At 50.0% G+C, this 13,577-nt stretch overlaps 1 pseudogene across 1 annotated transcript in view; it reads right to left on the reverse strand.

The window, feature by feature from the left end:
• Positions 1 to 13,577, reverse strand: part of LOC308150523 (structural maintenance of chromosomes protein 1B-like) — a 42,877-nt pseudogene that overhangs the window by 12,878 nt on the left and 16,422 nt on the right. Inside the window, exons 10-19 of the transcript in view lie at positions 13,226 to 13,411; positions 12,363 to 12,539; positions 8,673 to 8,819; positions 7,032 to 7,169; positions 6,476 to 6,592; positions 5,059 to 5,165; positions 4,450 to 4,591; positions 2,905 to 3,044; positions 2,068 to 2,221; positions 499 to 984 (exon numbers count right to left, since the gene is read on the reverse strand). The product of the transcript in view is annotated as a structural maintenance of chromosomes protein 1B-like (transcript). The remainder of the gene's footprint in view (positions 1 to 498; positions 985 to 2,067; positions 2,222 to 2,904; positions 3,045 to 4,449; positions 4,592 to 5,058; positions 5,166 to 6,475; positions 6,593 to 7,031; positions 7,170 to 8,672; positions 8,820 to 12,362; positions 12,540 to 13,225; positions 13,412 to 13,577) is intronic.

Here is a 13,577-nt window from a genome sequence, read left to right on the forward strand (position 1 = left end):
GAAAATTAACATAACATGTAGGACTAAATGGCTCCTACAATGAGATTCATTATGTGTATTATAGTTTTATAATGTCAAATGGGTCAAACGGGTCTTGGGGGTGAAAATAAACAGTTTTTCACAACAACACGTTTTTCTCTGTTTTTTGTCCGAAAATTAGTTTTTTGATGAAAATGACCAACATTGAAGTGTTCACTGAACATGCTAGGAAGAAGATAGAATCAAACTTTTTTTTGTGTGCAAGAAGAAGGTCTCTTCTTTCTTCTGATGTATTCAGTGTTTACATATTCATACAACAGAATATTCTGGGAATTTTTGAAGATGAGTCAAAATGATCAAAAAGGCTGGCGCTGGCTGGCAACTTTTTCAGAAAACTCTGCCGGTGAAAGAGTTAACAGTAACCCACCACCTCCACCTACCTTCAGTTCCTCTGGCAGGCCAGAGTAGTCGATGACCATGCGTGTTAACAGTAACCCAGCCACCTCCACCTCCACCTACCTTCAGTTCCTCTGGCAGGCCAGAGTAGTCGATGACCATGCGTGTTAACAGTAACCCACCACCTCCACCTCCCCCTACCTTCAGTTCCTCTGGCAGGCCAGAGTAGTCGATGACCATACGTGTTAACAGTAACCCACCACCTCCACCTCCCCCTACCTTCAGTTCCTCTGGCAGGCCAGAGTAGTCGATGACCATGCGTGTTAACAGTAACCCACCACCTCCACCTCCCCCTACCTTCAGTTCCTCTGGCAGGCCAGAGTAGTCGATGACCATGCGTGTTAACAGTAACCCACCACCTCCACCTCCCCCTACCTTCAGTTCCTCTGGCAGGCCAGAGTAGTCGATGACCATGCGTGTTAACAGTAACCCACCACCTCCACCTCCACCTACCTTCAGTTCCTCTGGCAGGCCAGAGTAGTCGATGACCATGCGTGCCTCTCTCTCGTAGATGTCCATGGTGGAGGGGCAGGAGCTCTCAGAGTCCAGCTGCAGACACAACCACAGCATCATAGAGGTCAGGGGTCAGGTGGTGACAGCCTGTTGTTAATGCTAAATGGTAAATACTTATTTCCCCCAATGTATGGAATACCTAGACATCTAATGGACTGACTTATATAGCGCCTTATTCCAAAGCTATTTACAACGGCCTCTCATTCACCCGTTCACACACACATTCACACAACAATGGCAGCAAGCTACCATGCAAGGCGCCGGCCGGCCCGCTCACTGTTAGGTTTCAATATGTTTTCAATGTTTATATAAACTGCTAACAATATATATGTGTGTTTTATTGATGCATCTATTTACTAGTGTGAGCTCCTGTGAGAGAAATATGAGGAAACGCCCAGCGTCGCGCCCAACGTTAAAAAGAAGCTTATCTTCTGTTTATGCAAAGTCATGTATGTAAAGTCATGTATACTACGTCATAAAATGTCTGTCATGTTGTGATAAAGATAACAATAAAGGCTGCAAGCGAGAAGTGAGCATCCAGAGTGATCTGGGACGTGCACCACTGCCGTTCAGCTAGCAAGTGAAACTGAGAACTCGAGTCTGTCATCTGTGGTTAATGAAGTTGGTTGGTAATGAGTGAACAGTGAGAATTAAACCTCACACTCACTGGGAGCAATTTGGAGTTCAGTGTCTTGCCCAAGGACACTTCGACATGTGGCCAGCCGGGGCTCGAACTGCCGATCTGCCAACCTTGCGATCATTAGACAGTGGCTCTACCTCCTGAACCCCAGCCGCCCCAAGACCAGTCTTGACTTTGTTTTTAACTGTTTATACAGCTGGGCCACCGGTCTCGTCTCTGTCTCTCTGTCTCTCTGTCTCTCTGTCCTACCTGCATCTCAGAGATCTGGTCTCTCTGTCCTACCTGCATCTCAGAGATCTGGTCTCTCTGTCCTACCTGCATCTCAGAGATCTGGTCTCTCTGTCCTACCTGCATCTCAGAGATCTGGTCTCTCTGTCCTACCTGCATCTCAGAGATCTGGTCTCTCTGTCCTACCTGCATCTCAGAGATCTGGTCCCTGTTCCCTGCCAGCAGCGTGACCTCCAGGCCCTGGATCTTACCTGCACCTGGCTGATGTCGTCCAGGTGTCCAGACAGCAGGGTGATGTCGAGGCCCTGGATCTTACAGGCCAGCAGCAGGTTGTGTTTGGCCAGGTGCTTCTGCTCCAAGGCCGTCTCCACGGTGATCACCTCCCTCTGCAGCTTCACCAGCGCCCTGGGGGGGGGGAGGCAGGGAGGGGGGGGGGGGATGAGAGAGGGAGGCAGGGAGGGGGGGTGAGAGAGGGAGGCAGGGAGAGAGAGGGAGGCAGGGAGGGGGGGTGAGAGAGGGAGGCAGGGGAGGGGGGGTAAGAGAGGGAGGCAGGGAGGGGGAGGTGAGAGAGGGGGGCAGGGAGGGGGGGGGGATGAGAGAAGGAGGCAGGGAGGGGGGGTGAGAGAGGGAGGCAGGGGAGGGGGGGTGAGAGAGGGAGGCAGGGAGGGGGAGGTGAGAGAGGGAGGCAGGGAGGATGAGAGAAGGAGGCAGGGAGGGGGGGTGAGAGAGGGAGGCAGGGAGGGGGGGTGAGATGAGAGAGGGAGGCAGGGAGGGGGGGTGAGAGAGGGAGGCAGGGAGGGGGGGTGAGAGAGGGAGGCAGGGAGGGGGGGGGTGAGATGATGAGGGATCCACATTCCAAACAGAAAAGCTCTTGGGGGAATAGCGATATAAATGAATTGACAATACAGTTCAGACCTTCGTAGCGATGTGCTTTGTTAGCCGCTAGCTGTTAGCCGCTAGCTGTTAGCAGCGTTCAAATACGCCTGTCCTGTTACATTTTTCTCCGATTTCAATGTATGACACATCATTTGAAAGCTTACAATCTGTAGTTTAAGCACATGTAAAAAAATAAAAAACAGACTGGTTACCTGGAGCTGCCCTGGAGGCTCTTGGTCTTCTGGTCCAGCTCAGCCTTGGAGTCGGCCAGCTGGACCTTCTTACCCAGCAGACAGTTCTTCAGCTCCAGGGCTTTGGACTGGCTCTCCTCCACCACCAGCAGCAACCTCTCCTCCTCCTGAGAGACAGAGAGACAGAGAGAGAGAGAGAGACAGAGAGAGACAGAGAGAGAGACAGAGACAGAGAGAGAGAGACAGAGAGAGAGACAGAGAGAGAGAGAGACAGAGAGAGACAGAGAGAGAGACAGAGACAGAGAGAGAGAGGGAGAGAGACAGAGAGAGAGAGAGACAGAGAGAGAGACAGAAAGAGAGAGAGAGAGAGAGACAGAGAGAGAAAGAGAGGGAGAGAGAGAGACAGAGAGAGAGAGAAAGAGAGGGAGAGAGAGACAGAGAGAGAGAGAGAAAGAGAGGGAGAGAGAGAGAGAGACAGAGAGAGAGACAGAGAGAGAGAGAGACAGAGAGAGAAAGAGAGAGAGACAGAGAGAGAGAGAGAGAGAGAGAGAGAGAGAGAGAGAGAGAACAGACATACTGGGCTTTAGACTGGTGAATGTGCGAACCACCCGCTCACAGCAAAGCCTTCAAAAAGTATTTCTAAAAGTCAGATTTTCTCTTTTTTGTCATCAGATGCAACTTGACGTTTTGAACGTACCCACTCGTTATTTTTTCGAACAGTTTCCATTTCATTAAATACGTGTAGTAAGTCAGCAAAATAAGATCGTTTTACATGTAATCAGAGAGTTTTTGGGGGGGCGGGGGCGCAATGGGTGGGGTGTAACGTATTGTGCTTACATTACACTACAAGATGGACTTGTTCAGTAATGAATCAAAGCACAAAACAAGTGCCTAAAAAAATAGGTTTTCCCAGACATCATATTCAATTCACAGGACAGGGTATATACAGGAATCTTGAGGTTAATTTCAATACCTTTCTAAGACTTTTTAAAGACCGTGTCAATATTTTTCCAGACCTCACCGCCACTTGGAGCTGTAACCGTTTACATCAGTGACACCTTTAACTTAACAGTTTTAGTTTGCAATAGACTAGACCACGATCATACAACAGAATTTCCGGTTCATCTTTGTTTTTTAATAAAACAAATAAATTCACTAAAAGTTTGTAGGACTCAAACTCTTTGGACAGAGTCAAAAAAATTCAAGACCTCATAAAATCGTGATAAGACTTTTTAATATTAAGGGTCTTGATTTTCCCAAAATTGATTAATCAACTTTTAATACTTTTCAAGACACCGCGGATAACCTGTTTTTAGCTAATTGTTTTCTGGTGTTTGATTGTTTTAGTGTTTGTGTTGTTTGTGATTAGCCGCGCTAGCTAGCAAACATTAGCTAGCATGTTTTATTGTGGTGTTGACACTGAACAGAACTGTTTGTTTGTTTGTTGGCGTTATTGACCAGACCGTGTCACATATCTGGAACCTTCTGACGAGCCGCAGACAGAGCAGAGGGGAGGGAAAGTGAGAAAGAAAGAAAGGAGGGAGGGAGGGAGGGGTGTGGTTTCACCTTCTTCTGCTCCTCCATCTTCTGCTCCTCCGTGGCGATGGTCTCCTCCAGCTTCCTCTGCTTCTTCCTCAGCTGCTCCAGCTGACCCTGCTCGTACTCCAGCTGGGCTCCCAGACGCGTGGACTGGCTGTCAAACTCCAGCCTGGGGGGGGGGGGGGGAAGAGAGAGGGGAGAGGGGAGAGAGAGAGAGAGGGGAGAGAGAGAGGGGAGAGAGAGAGGGGAGAGGGGAGTGGTGTAGTTGAGGGGAAATATAAACAAATAAAAACTCTCCACGATTCACACAAGTCACCCAAATTGACGTAAAAAAAGCAAAAAAGTGCAGAAAAGCCAGTTGTTTGCATCCCTGCAAAGCATCTGTAGTGTAGTTGAGTTGAGACTCTTCTAAAGCATCTGTAGTGTAGTCGTCATGGTAACAGAGTGGTGTAGTTGTCACGGTAACAGGTAACAGAGTGGTGTAGTTGTCGCGGTAACAGAGTGGCGCGGCCGTCATGGTAACAGAGTGGTGTAGTTGTCGCGGTAACAGAGTGGCGTGGTCGTCATGGTAACAGAGTGGTGTGGTTGTCGCGGTAACAGAGTGGCGTGGTCGTCATGGTAACAGAGTGGTATTACCTCCTCCTGTCCGTCTCCTGCTGGTCTCCCAGGTGCTCCTGCTCGTACTGCCTGACGTTGCCCACGCCCACCTCCGCACACCAGTCTGAGAACACCAGGTCCTCCAGCTGAAAGAGAGACAAGTTAGAGAGACCAGCAGCACACCAGTCTGAGAACACCAGGTCCTCCAGCTAAGAGAGAGACACGTTAGAGACCAGCAGCACACCAGTCTGAGAACACCAGGTCCTCCAGCTGAGAGAGACACGTTAGAGAGACCAGCAGCACACCAGTCTGAGAACACCAGGTCCTCCAGCTGAGAGACACGTTAGAGAGACCAGCAGCACACCAGTCTGAGAACACCAGGTCCTCCAGCTGAGAGACACGTTAGAGAGACCAGCAGCACACCAGTCTGAGAACACCAGGTCCTCCAGCTGAGAGAGACACACGTTAGAGAGACCAGCAGCACACCAGTCTGAGAACACCAGGTCCTCCAACTGCACACACACATAGCGTTAGCCTCGTAGCATAATTGCCTAAGTCATGCTTCACTTGTGGTCAGCCGAGCCATCTTTGTATGTAGTGTCAAACATGCCTCTGTCAAAGAGATGACTTGGGCAGATAGATAGATGATTTTGGAATGTAACGAGCATTCTGATAGGCTGATGTCATAGAGGCAATAATGCACAGTGAATCAGCAGTGTTAGGAGAGTAGAGTTAGTCAGATATCTCAATTTGGCCAAAATATGACAACTATGCTATGAGGCTAACGATATGAGAGACCATACCCCACAACAGTTAAAACTGTTAAACGTACGAAGCACGAAACCTCTCGCATCTATTATACCCTAACTTCCCTAACTCCCCCAACTCCCCTAACTCCCCCTACTCCCCTAACTCCCCCTAACTCCCCCTAACTCCCCTAACTCCCCCTAACTCCCCTAACTACCACTAACTCCCCTAACTCCCCTAACTCCCCCTAACTCCCCTAATTACCGCTAACTCCCCCTAACTCCCCTAACTCCCCCTAACTCCCCTAACTCCCCTAACTCCCACTAACTCCCCTAACTACCCCTAACTACCCTTTAACTACCCCTAACTCCCCTAACTCCCCCTAACTCCCCCTAACTCCCCCTAACTCCCCTAACTCCCCTAACTACCCCTAACTACCCCTAACTCCCCTAACTCCCCATAACTCCCCCTAACTCCCCCTAATTACCCCTAACTCCCCTTAATTACCCCTAACTCCCCTAACTACCCCTAACTCCCCCTAATTACCCCTAACTCCCCCTAATTACCCCTAACTCCCCTAACTACCCCTAACTCCCCCTAACTCCCCCTAACTCCCCTAACTACCCCTAACTCCCCCTAACTCCCCCTAACTCCCCCTAACTACCCCTAACCCCCCTAACTAAACCTAAGCTGTGATAACAGCACTGACCTGCTCCAGCTTGGCTTTGACGGTCCGTTTGTCGACGTCCTTCAGCTCCACGTTGTCCTTCTGCATCTGGACGTCAGACGCCAGGTTGGCCAGCTCACTCTGCAGTCTGGACACTTCCTGTATCAGGGACCAAACACTGTTACTCTCCTGGACACCTCCTGTATCAGGGACCAAACACTGTTACTCTCCTGGACACCTCCTGTATCAGGGACCAAACAGAGTCTTACAACGCTGTCACCTGCTCTTGGTCTGTAACTCTCTCTCTTTCTCTGTCTTTTCTCTCTCTCTCTCTCTCTCTCTGTCTCTCTCTCTCTCTGTCTCTCTCTCTCTCTCTCTGTCTCTCTCTCTCTGTCTCTCTCTCTCTCTCTCCCTCCCTCCCTCTCCCTCCCTCTCTCTATATACAGTATGACATCACAGGGGGTCAGTATGACATCACAGGGGTCGGTATGACATCACAGGGGATCGGCATGACATCACAGGGGGTCAGTATGACATCACAGGGGGTCAGTATGACATCACAGGGGGTCAGTATGACATCACAGGGGTCAGGGGTTACCGCTTGGCAGGCGGGGACGTCCTTCTTGCAGAGCCGGTCCAGTTCTGACAGGGAGTACTTCAGCCTGGTCTGGACCCCCAGGGCCTGCACCTGCACCTGCTTAAGCTCCACCTCCTTACGCCTCAGCTTCATCAGACCCTGTCACATGACCGGGGTCATACCTCATAAATCAGCCTGCCTCCTACACCGAAAAACTGCAAAATAGCTTCATACTAGCTTATCCTGATGTGATTTAGAAAATGTAAGGATACTGGGTGGTAGAACGCACATATCTAGGACAAGTCATGAAAGGAGGGGTCCTGAAATTTGATCGAGTGCAAAGATATTTAAAAACATTTACTCACGGCCGTTCTAGTGTTAATATGTGTGTGTGTGTGTGTGTGTGTGTGTGTGCGTGTGTGTGTAGGTGGTGGTGCAGTGTGTGTGTGTAGGTGGTGGTGCAGCGTGTGTGTGTGTGTAGGTGGTGGTGGTGCAGCGTGTGTGTGTGTAGGTGGTGGTGCAGCGTGTGTGTGTGTGTAGGTGGTGGTGCAGCGTGTGTGTGTGTAGGTGGTGGTGCAGCGTGTGTGTGTGTGTAGGTGGTGGTGCAGCGTGTGTGTGTGTGGAGGTGGTGGTGCAGCGTGTGTGTGTAGGTGGTGGTGCAGCGTGTGTGTGTGTAGGTGGTGGTGCAGCGTGTGTGTGTAGGTGGTGGTGCAGCGTGTGTGTGTGTAGGTGGTGGTGGTGCAGCGTGTGTGTGTGTAGGTGGTGGTGGTGCAGCGTGTGTGTGTGTAGGTGGTGGTGGTGCAGCGTGTGGGTGTAGGTGGTGGTGCAGCGTGTGTGTGTGTAGGTGGTGGTGGTGCAGCGTGTGTGTGTGTAGGTGGTGGTGGTGCAACGTGTGTGTGTGTAGGTGGTGGTGCAGCGTGTGTGTGTGTGTAGGTGGTGGTGGTGCAGCATGTGTGTGTGTAGGTGGTGGTGCAGCGTGTGTGTGTGTGTAGGTGGTGGTGGTGCAGCGTGTGTGTAGGTGGTGGTGCAGCGTGTGCAGTGTTTCCTCCAGGAATTTTTACAATGGTGGCGGGTAGTGCTTACCGCGCGCGCGCACAGCCTGAAAATTGCGTGTGTGTGTGTAGGTGGTGGTGCAGCGTGTGTGTGTGTAGGTGGTGGTGCAGCGTGTGTGTGTGTAGTTGGTGGTGTAGCGCGTGTGTGTGTAGGTGGTGGTGCAGCGTGTGTGTGTGTGTAGGTGGTGGTGCAGCATGTGTGTGTGTAGGTGGTGGTGCAGCGTGTGTGTGTGTAGGTGGTGGTGCAGCGTGTGTGTGTAGGCGGTGGTGCGGCGTGTAGGTGGTGGTGGTGCAGCGTGTGTGTGTAGGTGGTGGTGCAGCGTGTGTGTGTGTAGGTGGTGCAGCGTGTGTGTGTGTAGGCGGTGGTGGTGCAGCGTGTGTGTGTGTAGGTGGTGGTGCAGCGTGTGTGTGTGTAGGTGGTGGTGCAGCGTGTGTGTGTGTGTGGGTAGGTGGTGGTGCAGCGTGTGTGTGTGTAGGTGGTGGTGCAACGTGTGTGTGTGTAGGTGGTGGTGCAGCGTGTGTGTGTGTAGGTGGTGGTGCAGCGTGTGTGTGTGTAGGTGGTGGTGGTGCAGCGTGTGTGTGCAGGTGGTGCAGCGGCGTGCAGCCTCACGCGCAGCTCAGCAGTCAGCGCCTCCTTGCGGTCTCTGAGCCGGGCCATGTCCTTCTCCTCCCAGCGCCGCGCGCTGCTCCTCAGGCTGCTGGACCCCCCGGAGATCACCCCCGACTTAGAGAACATGGTGCCGTCCAGGGACACCGTCTGCAGGGAGGACAGACAGAGATCACCCCCGACTTAAGCCCAATTTATGCTTCTGCGTCGAATTTACGCGCGCCTACGCCTTAGGCTACGCAAGGGCTCTCCCAATTTATAGTTCTACGTTGGTCGCGTCGCGTTGGTCGGTGTACTCATAGCGGCATATTAGCGATCAAAAAACTTATTTTTGTTATGCTTGTTGTAAAGAAAATGTCTATAATGCATTGAAATGACAGTAAACTAAGATAATAAGATGGTTATCATACATTTTCAAATCTTTATTAATAAGTAGGGGTGCCGTACGGATCGCCCCCCACGGTTCGGCACGCATGTGTACCGCGGATCAATTGCAAAATGTAACCAAGTAATAATATTACTTAATATTAGTTAATATCCCTTGTAAATCACAATGTAGAGTTTCCATGAAAAGATAGACGCGACAGTTGCGTGCTTTGTTTAACTCTAAAGCGCAATGATAGGTTGATAATGGGGAAAAAAATCCAGAACAACAAGGCTGCGTTCGTAAATTCGCTCTGGAATCTGATCAGCATTCATGGAACGCCTCTTGTCCAATCAAATTACTTGGTCCCTTTATGACGTCGGACCCAGTGTGCTCTCCGGCGCTCTCAGAGCAAATTTACGAACGCAGCCCAAGTGTATCATGCTGCTAATGTTGGCGACAGAGAAGAATTCGAAATGCCTCCCTCGTCATTTAAATCCCATGTATGGGAGCACTTTGGCTTCTCTGTCAATTATAACGATGACGGACAGTGTCATTGGAAGTGTGGTCGATAAAAAAGTTACGGTGTTTAAGCGTTGTGCAACGAGAAAGTCGTACGAGCATGGCCACACATTTGCCGCGACATCACCCTGGTGTGTTGACGGGAGGCACGAAAAAGGCAGCTTGACAACTTCTGATAATGTAGCCAGTTTTTTCATACCATGTTTAAAGTAAGGTTTCACTTTATTATTTAGTTAAAAGTGGCATAAAACATGTTTATTTGTCTGCTTTAAAGAGCCCAGTGATTCACTGCTGCAACCAGGTGCCTCCTCCCTCTCTCCTACTGCATCATTTAAGTTGAATGTGTGTTTCTGTTTAATATGTAGCCTAATGTTTGAGTGTAGAATATGTTATGTATGTATGTATCAGGGTTTCCGTTAACCGGTAATTACCGGTCTTTGTCCGGTAACATTTGTTGAAGTCCGACAAATTGAAAACTCGTCGGACATAATGTCCGGTGAAAATAATTCCCTCTAAGCACAATTTGGCTTCGGGCCACCATTTTCAGCTGAGCACCAAACACACACACACTCATACACGCACAACACTGCCCGAGAGAGAAGGACCCGCCCCCTTTAGTTAGCCTGCCCGAGAGAGAAGGACCCGCCCCCTTTAGTTAGCCTGCCCGAGAGAGAAGGACCCGCCCCCTTTAGTTAGCCTATAGGGGGCGGGTCCTTCTCTCTCGGGCAGTGTTGTGTGTGTGTTTGGTGCTGAGCTGAAAATGGTGTCCCGAAGCGGAGCGCCTTAACTTTATCGCACAATAACAAGGATAACAAACGAAACGGACAACATTTACACTATGGAGACAAACTTCAGCGATATGATCTAACAGCCGGTCTTCAGGACGACATACAAAAACAGTTATGTTCTCCTCATTGTCATACTCCCGAGTCCGATTAAGTATGATTTGACAGGCAGCTAAACGAAATGCCTTCCCAACCAGCGAGACCTGGGGGGTATTCCATCAACGTCGCTAAAGGAAAATCCTGGCTTATTTTTGATAACTCTCGCGAGATTTATCGGAATATGCCTGTATATTTTTAGGAACCCTCGCGAGACTTTGTCAGACTAAACCTGGATTTTCTTTTAGCGATGTTGATGGAATACCCCCCTGGTTATAGAAATGACGTTGTTTTATTGATAAAAAAGGGTAAAACTGGAAAGAGAAAATAGAAAACTCACATTAATCCCAAACAATTTAACAAACTTCAGTTAACGTAATGTGGAGTCCGTTCATTGATCGATGCTGTCTGTTCAGTTCCCAGTGAGGCGCCCGTTCAGCGCTGGACATAATGGCATAGCGCACATGCGTCAAATCATGTTATATTATTATATATTATATAGCTCGCATCTAATCGTATCGGATGAGAAATAGACATTAAATGGCATATATAGGCCGCTACACAACAGTAATCACCGCGACAAACAGCTATATTATATTTTATTATGATGACCGGAATAATTCACATTTGTCCGGTAAATCGAAATCTTCCCGGACATAATGTCCGACGGCAAATTTTTCTAACGGAAACCCTGGTATGTATATATATATATATACACACACACATATATATATATACCAGTTTTGACATCTTGAATGTTGTTGGGTTTTACACAGTAAAAGTGGTGTTTTTACAGAATTCGAGGAAAAAGCTTTTTATTTTTATTTTTATGTTTTGTGTTGATCCGAAAAATGATCCGATCCGTGACTCAAAAACCGTGACACGATCCGATCCGTGAGTTAGGTGATCCGTTACACCCCTATTAATAAGTAATTACAGAAAAAGTAAATGACATTTCTGTCATGACTTCCGCATTTACGAGAGAGTCGGAATGTGACGCTACCAAGCGGACCAATCACAGTTCATAACTTTACATTAAATATGTCTATCATAAATATAATTTAAACCCAACAAACAGCCATGGGGCTCCCTCTAACTAATCATTTATTTCTAAATAAACAGGATTGTACATCTCGTAAATGTCATTTTTGGAGAGGTGCGCGTCAACCTACGCGTAGGCTACGCCGTCGATTTTACACAGAAGTATAAATTGGGCTTAAGAGAACATGCTTGCCGTCCAGGGACACCGTCTGCAGGGAGGACAGGGGGACATTACTACCCCCCAGCACTGCGTCTCCTGAGACACCTGCTTTTCCCTTTTACTTCCCCTATACTGTGCCTCCTAAGACTCTACTGCCCCCCTTCTACTGTCTCTTCAGTGTCTATAAAAAAAAAGAAAGAAAAAAAAAGAAGACTTTTTCACGACAACTGCCAGTGGACCCTGGCCTGAGCTAGATTACTCTTCCTGCTACGACTGGTGGATTGATGATTCACTTGCTTAGTCAAATGTATCGATTGTAAGTCGCTTTGGAATAAGGCGTCTGCTACATGCCAAACATGTAATGTAAACGTAAAGGGGTGGGACAAAATATTGATACATCGATTATCGTATCGTGGCCTCTTGCGATATGATTATCGTTTCACACAACACATTTTCTGGTCTGACTTTTTCCAAATAAAATCGATTCCACACACACACAGACACACACACACCACACACACACACACACACACACAGACACACACAGACACACCTTGAGTCTCTGGGGCCCATCGAAGGCGGTGCTGCGGGCGTCTCTGATGGTGTCACACACACACACACACACACACACACACAGACACACACACACACACACACAGACACACACACACACACACACAGACACACACACACAGACACACACACACACACACACACACACACACCTTGAGTCTCTGCGGGCCGTCGAAGGCAGTGCTGCGGGCCTCTTTGATGGTGTCACACACCAGGGTGTCGCCACAGACGTACTGCACCACCCTCCTGAGCAGGGGGGCCGTCTGCACCACGTCCACCAGCATCTTGGCCCCCGCCACCTCCCGCAGACGCTCGTTCAGGGGGACCACCTGCACAGGTGAGGGAGTGAAGCTTCGTTTATACACAGGGTTCCTTCCCACGCCTTCTGGAACATCACATTCAAGCACCTTTCAACGACTTTCAAGACCCAATTCCCTCAAATTCAAGGACCCAACACGGCGTAGTGTGAGACGGAACTAGACGTCCAGGTAGTCTCTCTCCTCTCTCCCTCCTCTCTCCCTCCTCCCCCCCCTCTCCCTCCCCTCTCCCTCTCCCCCCTCTCACGTTCAGGTAGTCACGCTCCTCTACCTCCTCTCTCCCTCCTCTCTACCTCCTCTCCCTCCTCTCTACCTCCTCTCCCTCCTCTCTACCTCCTCTCCCTACTCTCTCCCTCCTCTCCCTCCTCTCTCCCTCCTCTCCCTCCTCTCTCCCTCCTCTACCTCCTCTCTCCCTCCTCTCCCTCCTCTCTCCCTCCTCTCTCCCTCCTCTCCCTCCTCCCCCCCCTCTCCCTCTCCCTCCTCTCCCCCCTCTCACGTCCAGGTAGTCACGCTCCTCTACCTCCTCTCTCCCTCCTCTACCTCCTCTCCCTCCTCTCTACCTCCTCTCTCCCTCCTCTCCCTCCTCTACCTCCTCTCCCTCCTCTCTCTCTCCCCCCCCCCCCTCCCCTCCCTCCTCACATCCAGGTAGTCACTCTCCCTCCTCTCTCCCCCCCCCCCCCCTCCCCTCCCCTCCTCACCACCAGGTAGTCTATAGGCAGGAAGGTCTCGGGTGCGATCCTCTCCTCCTTGGCGTAGGCGATGCACTCCCGCGCCACCTTCTCAGACGACACCACGATGGCGTTCATGTAGCGGCCGAACACCTTGGTCACGGCCAGCTGGTACCTCTTATGGATGGGGCTGCACAGGTCCACCAGGCGCCCCAACTGGGGGGGGGAGACACGCAACAACTTCAACATTAGATTTCTAAACCAGCACCCGTCCCCTGCTTGCCTGCTGTTGATTGTTTGTTCAGGGTTCCTTCCCACACCTTCTGAAACATCACATTCAAGCACCTTTCAAGGACTTTCAAGACTCAATTCCCTCAAATTC

Source organism: Nansenia antarctica, assembly GCF_963989245.1.
Source record: "Nansenia antarctica genome assembly, chromosome: 1".
Lineage (NCBI taxonomy): Eukaryota > Metazoa > Chordata > Actinopteri > Argentiniformes > Microstomatidae > Nansenia > Nansenia antarctica.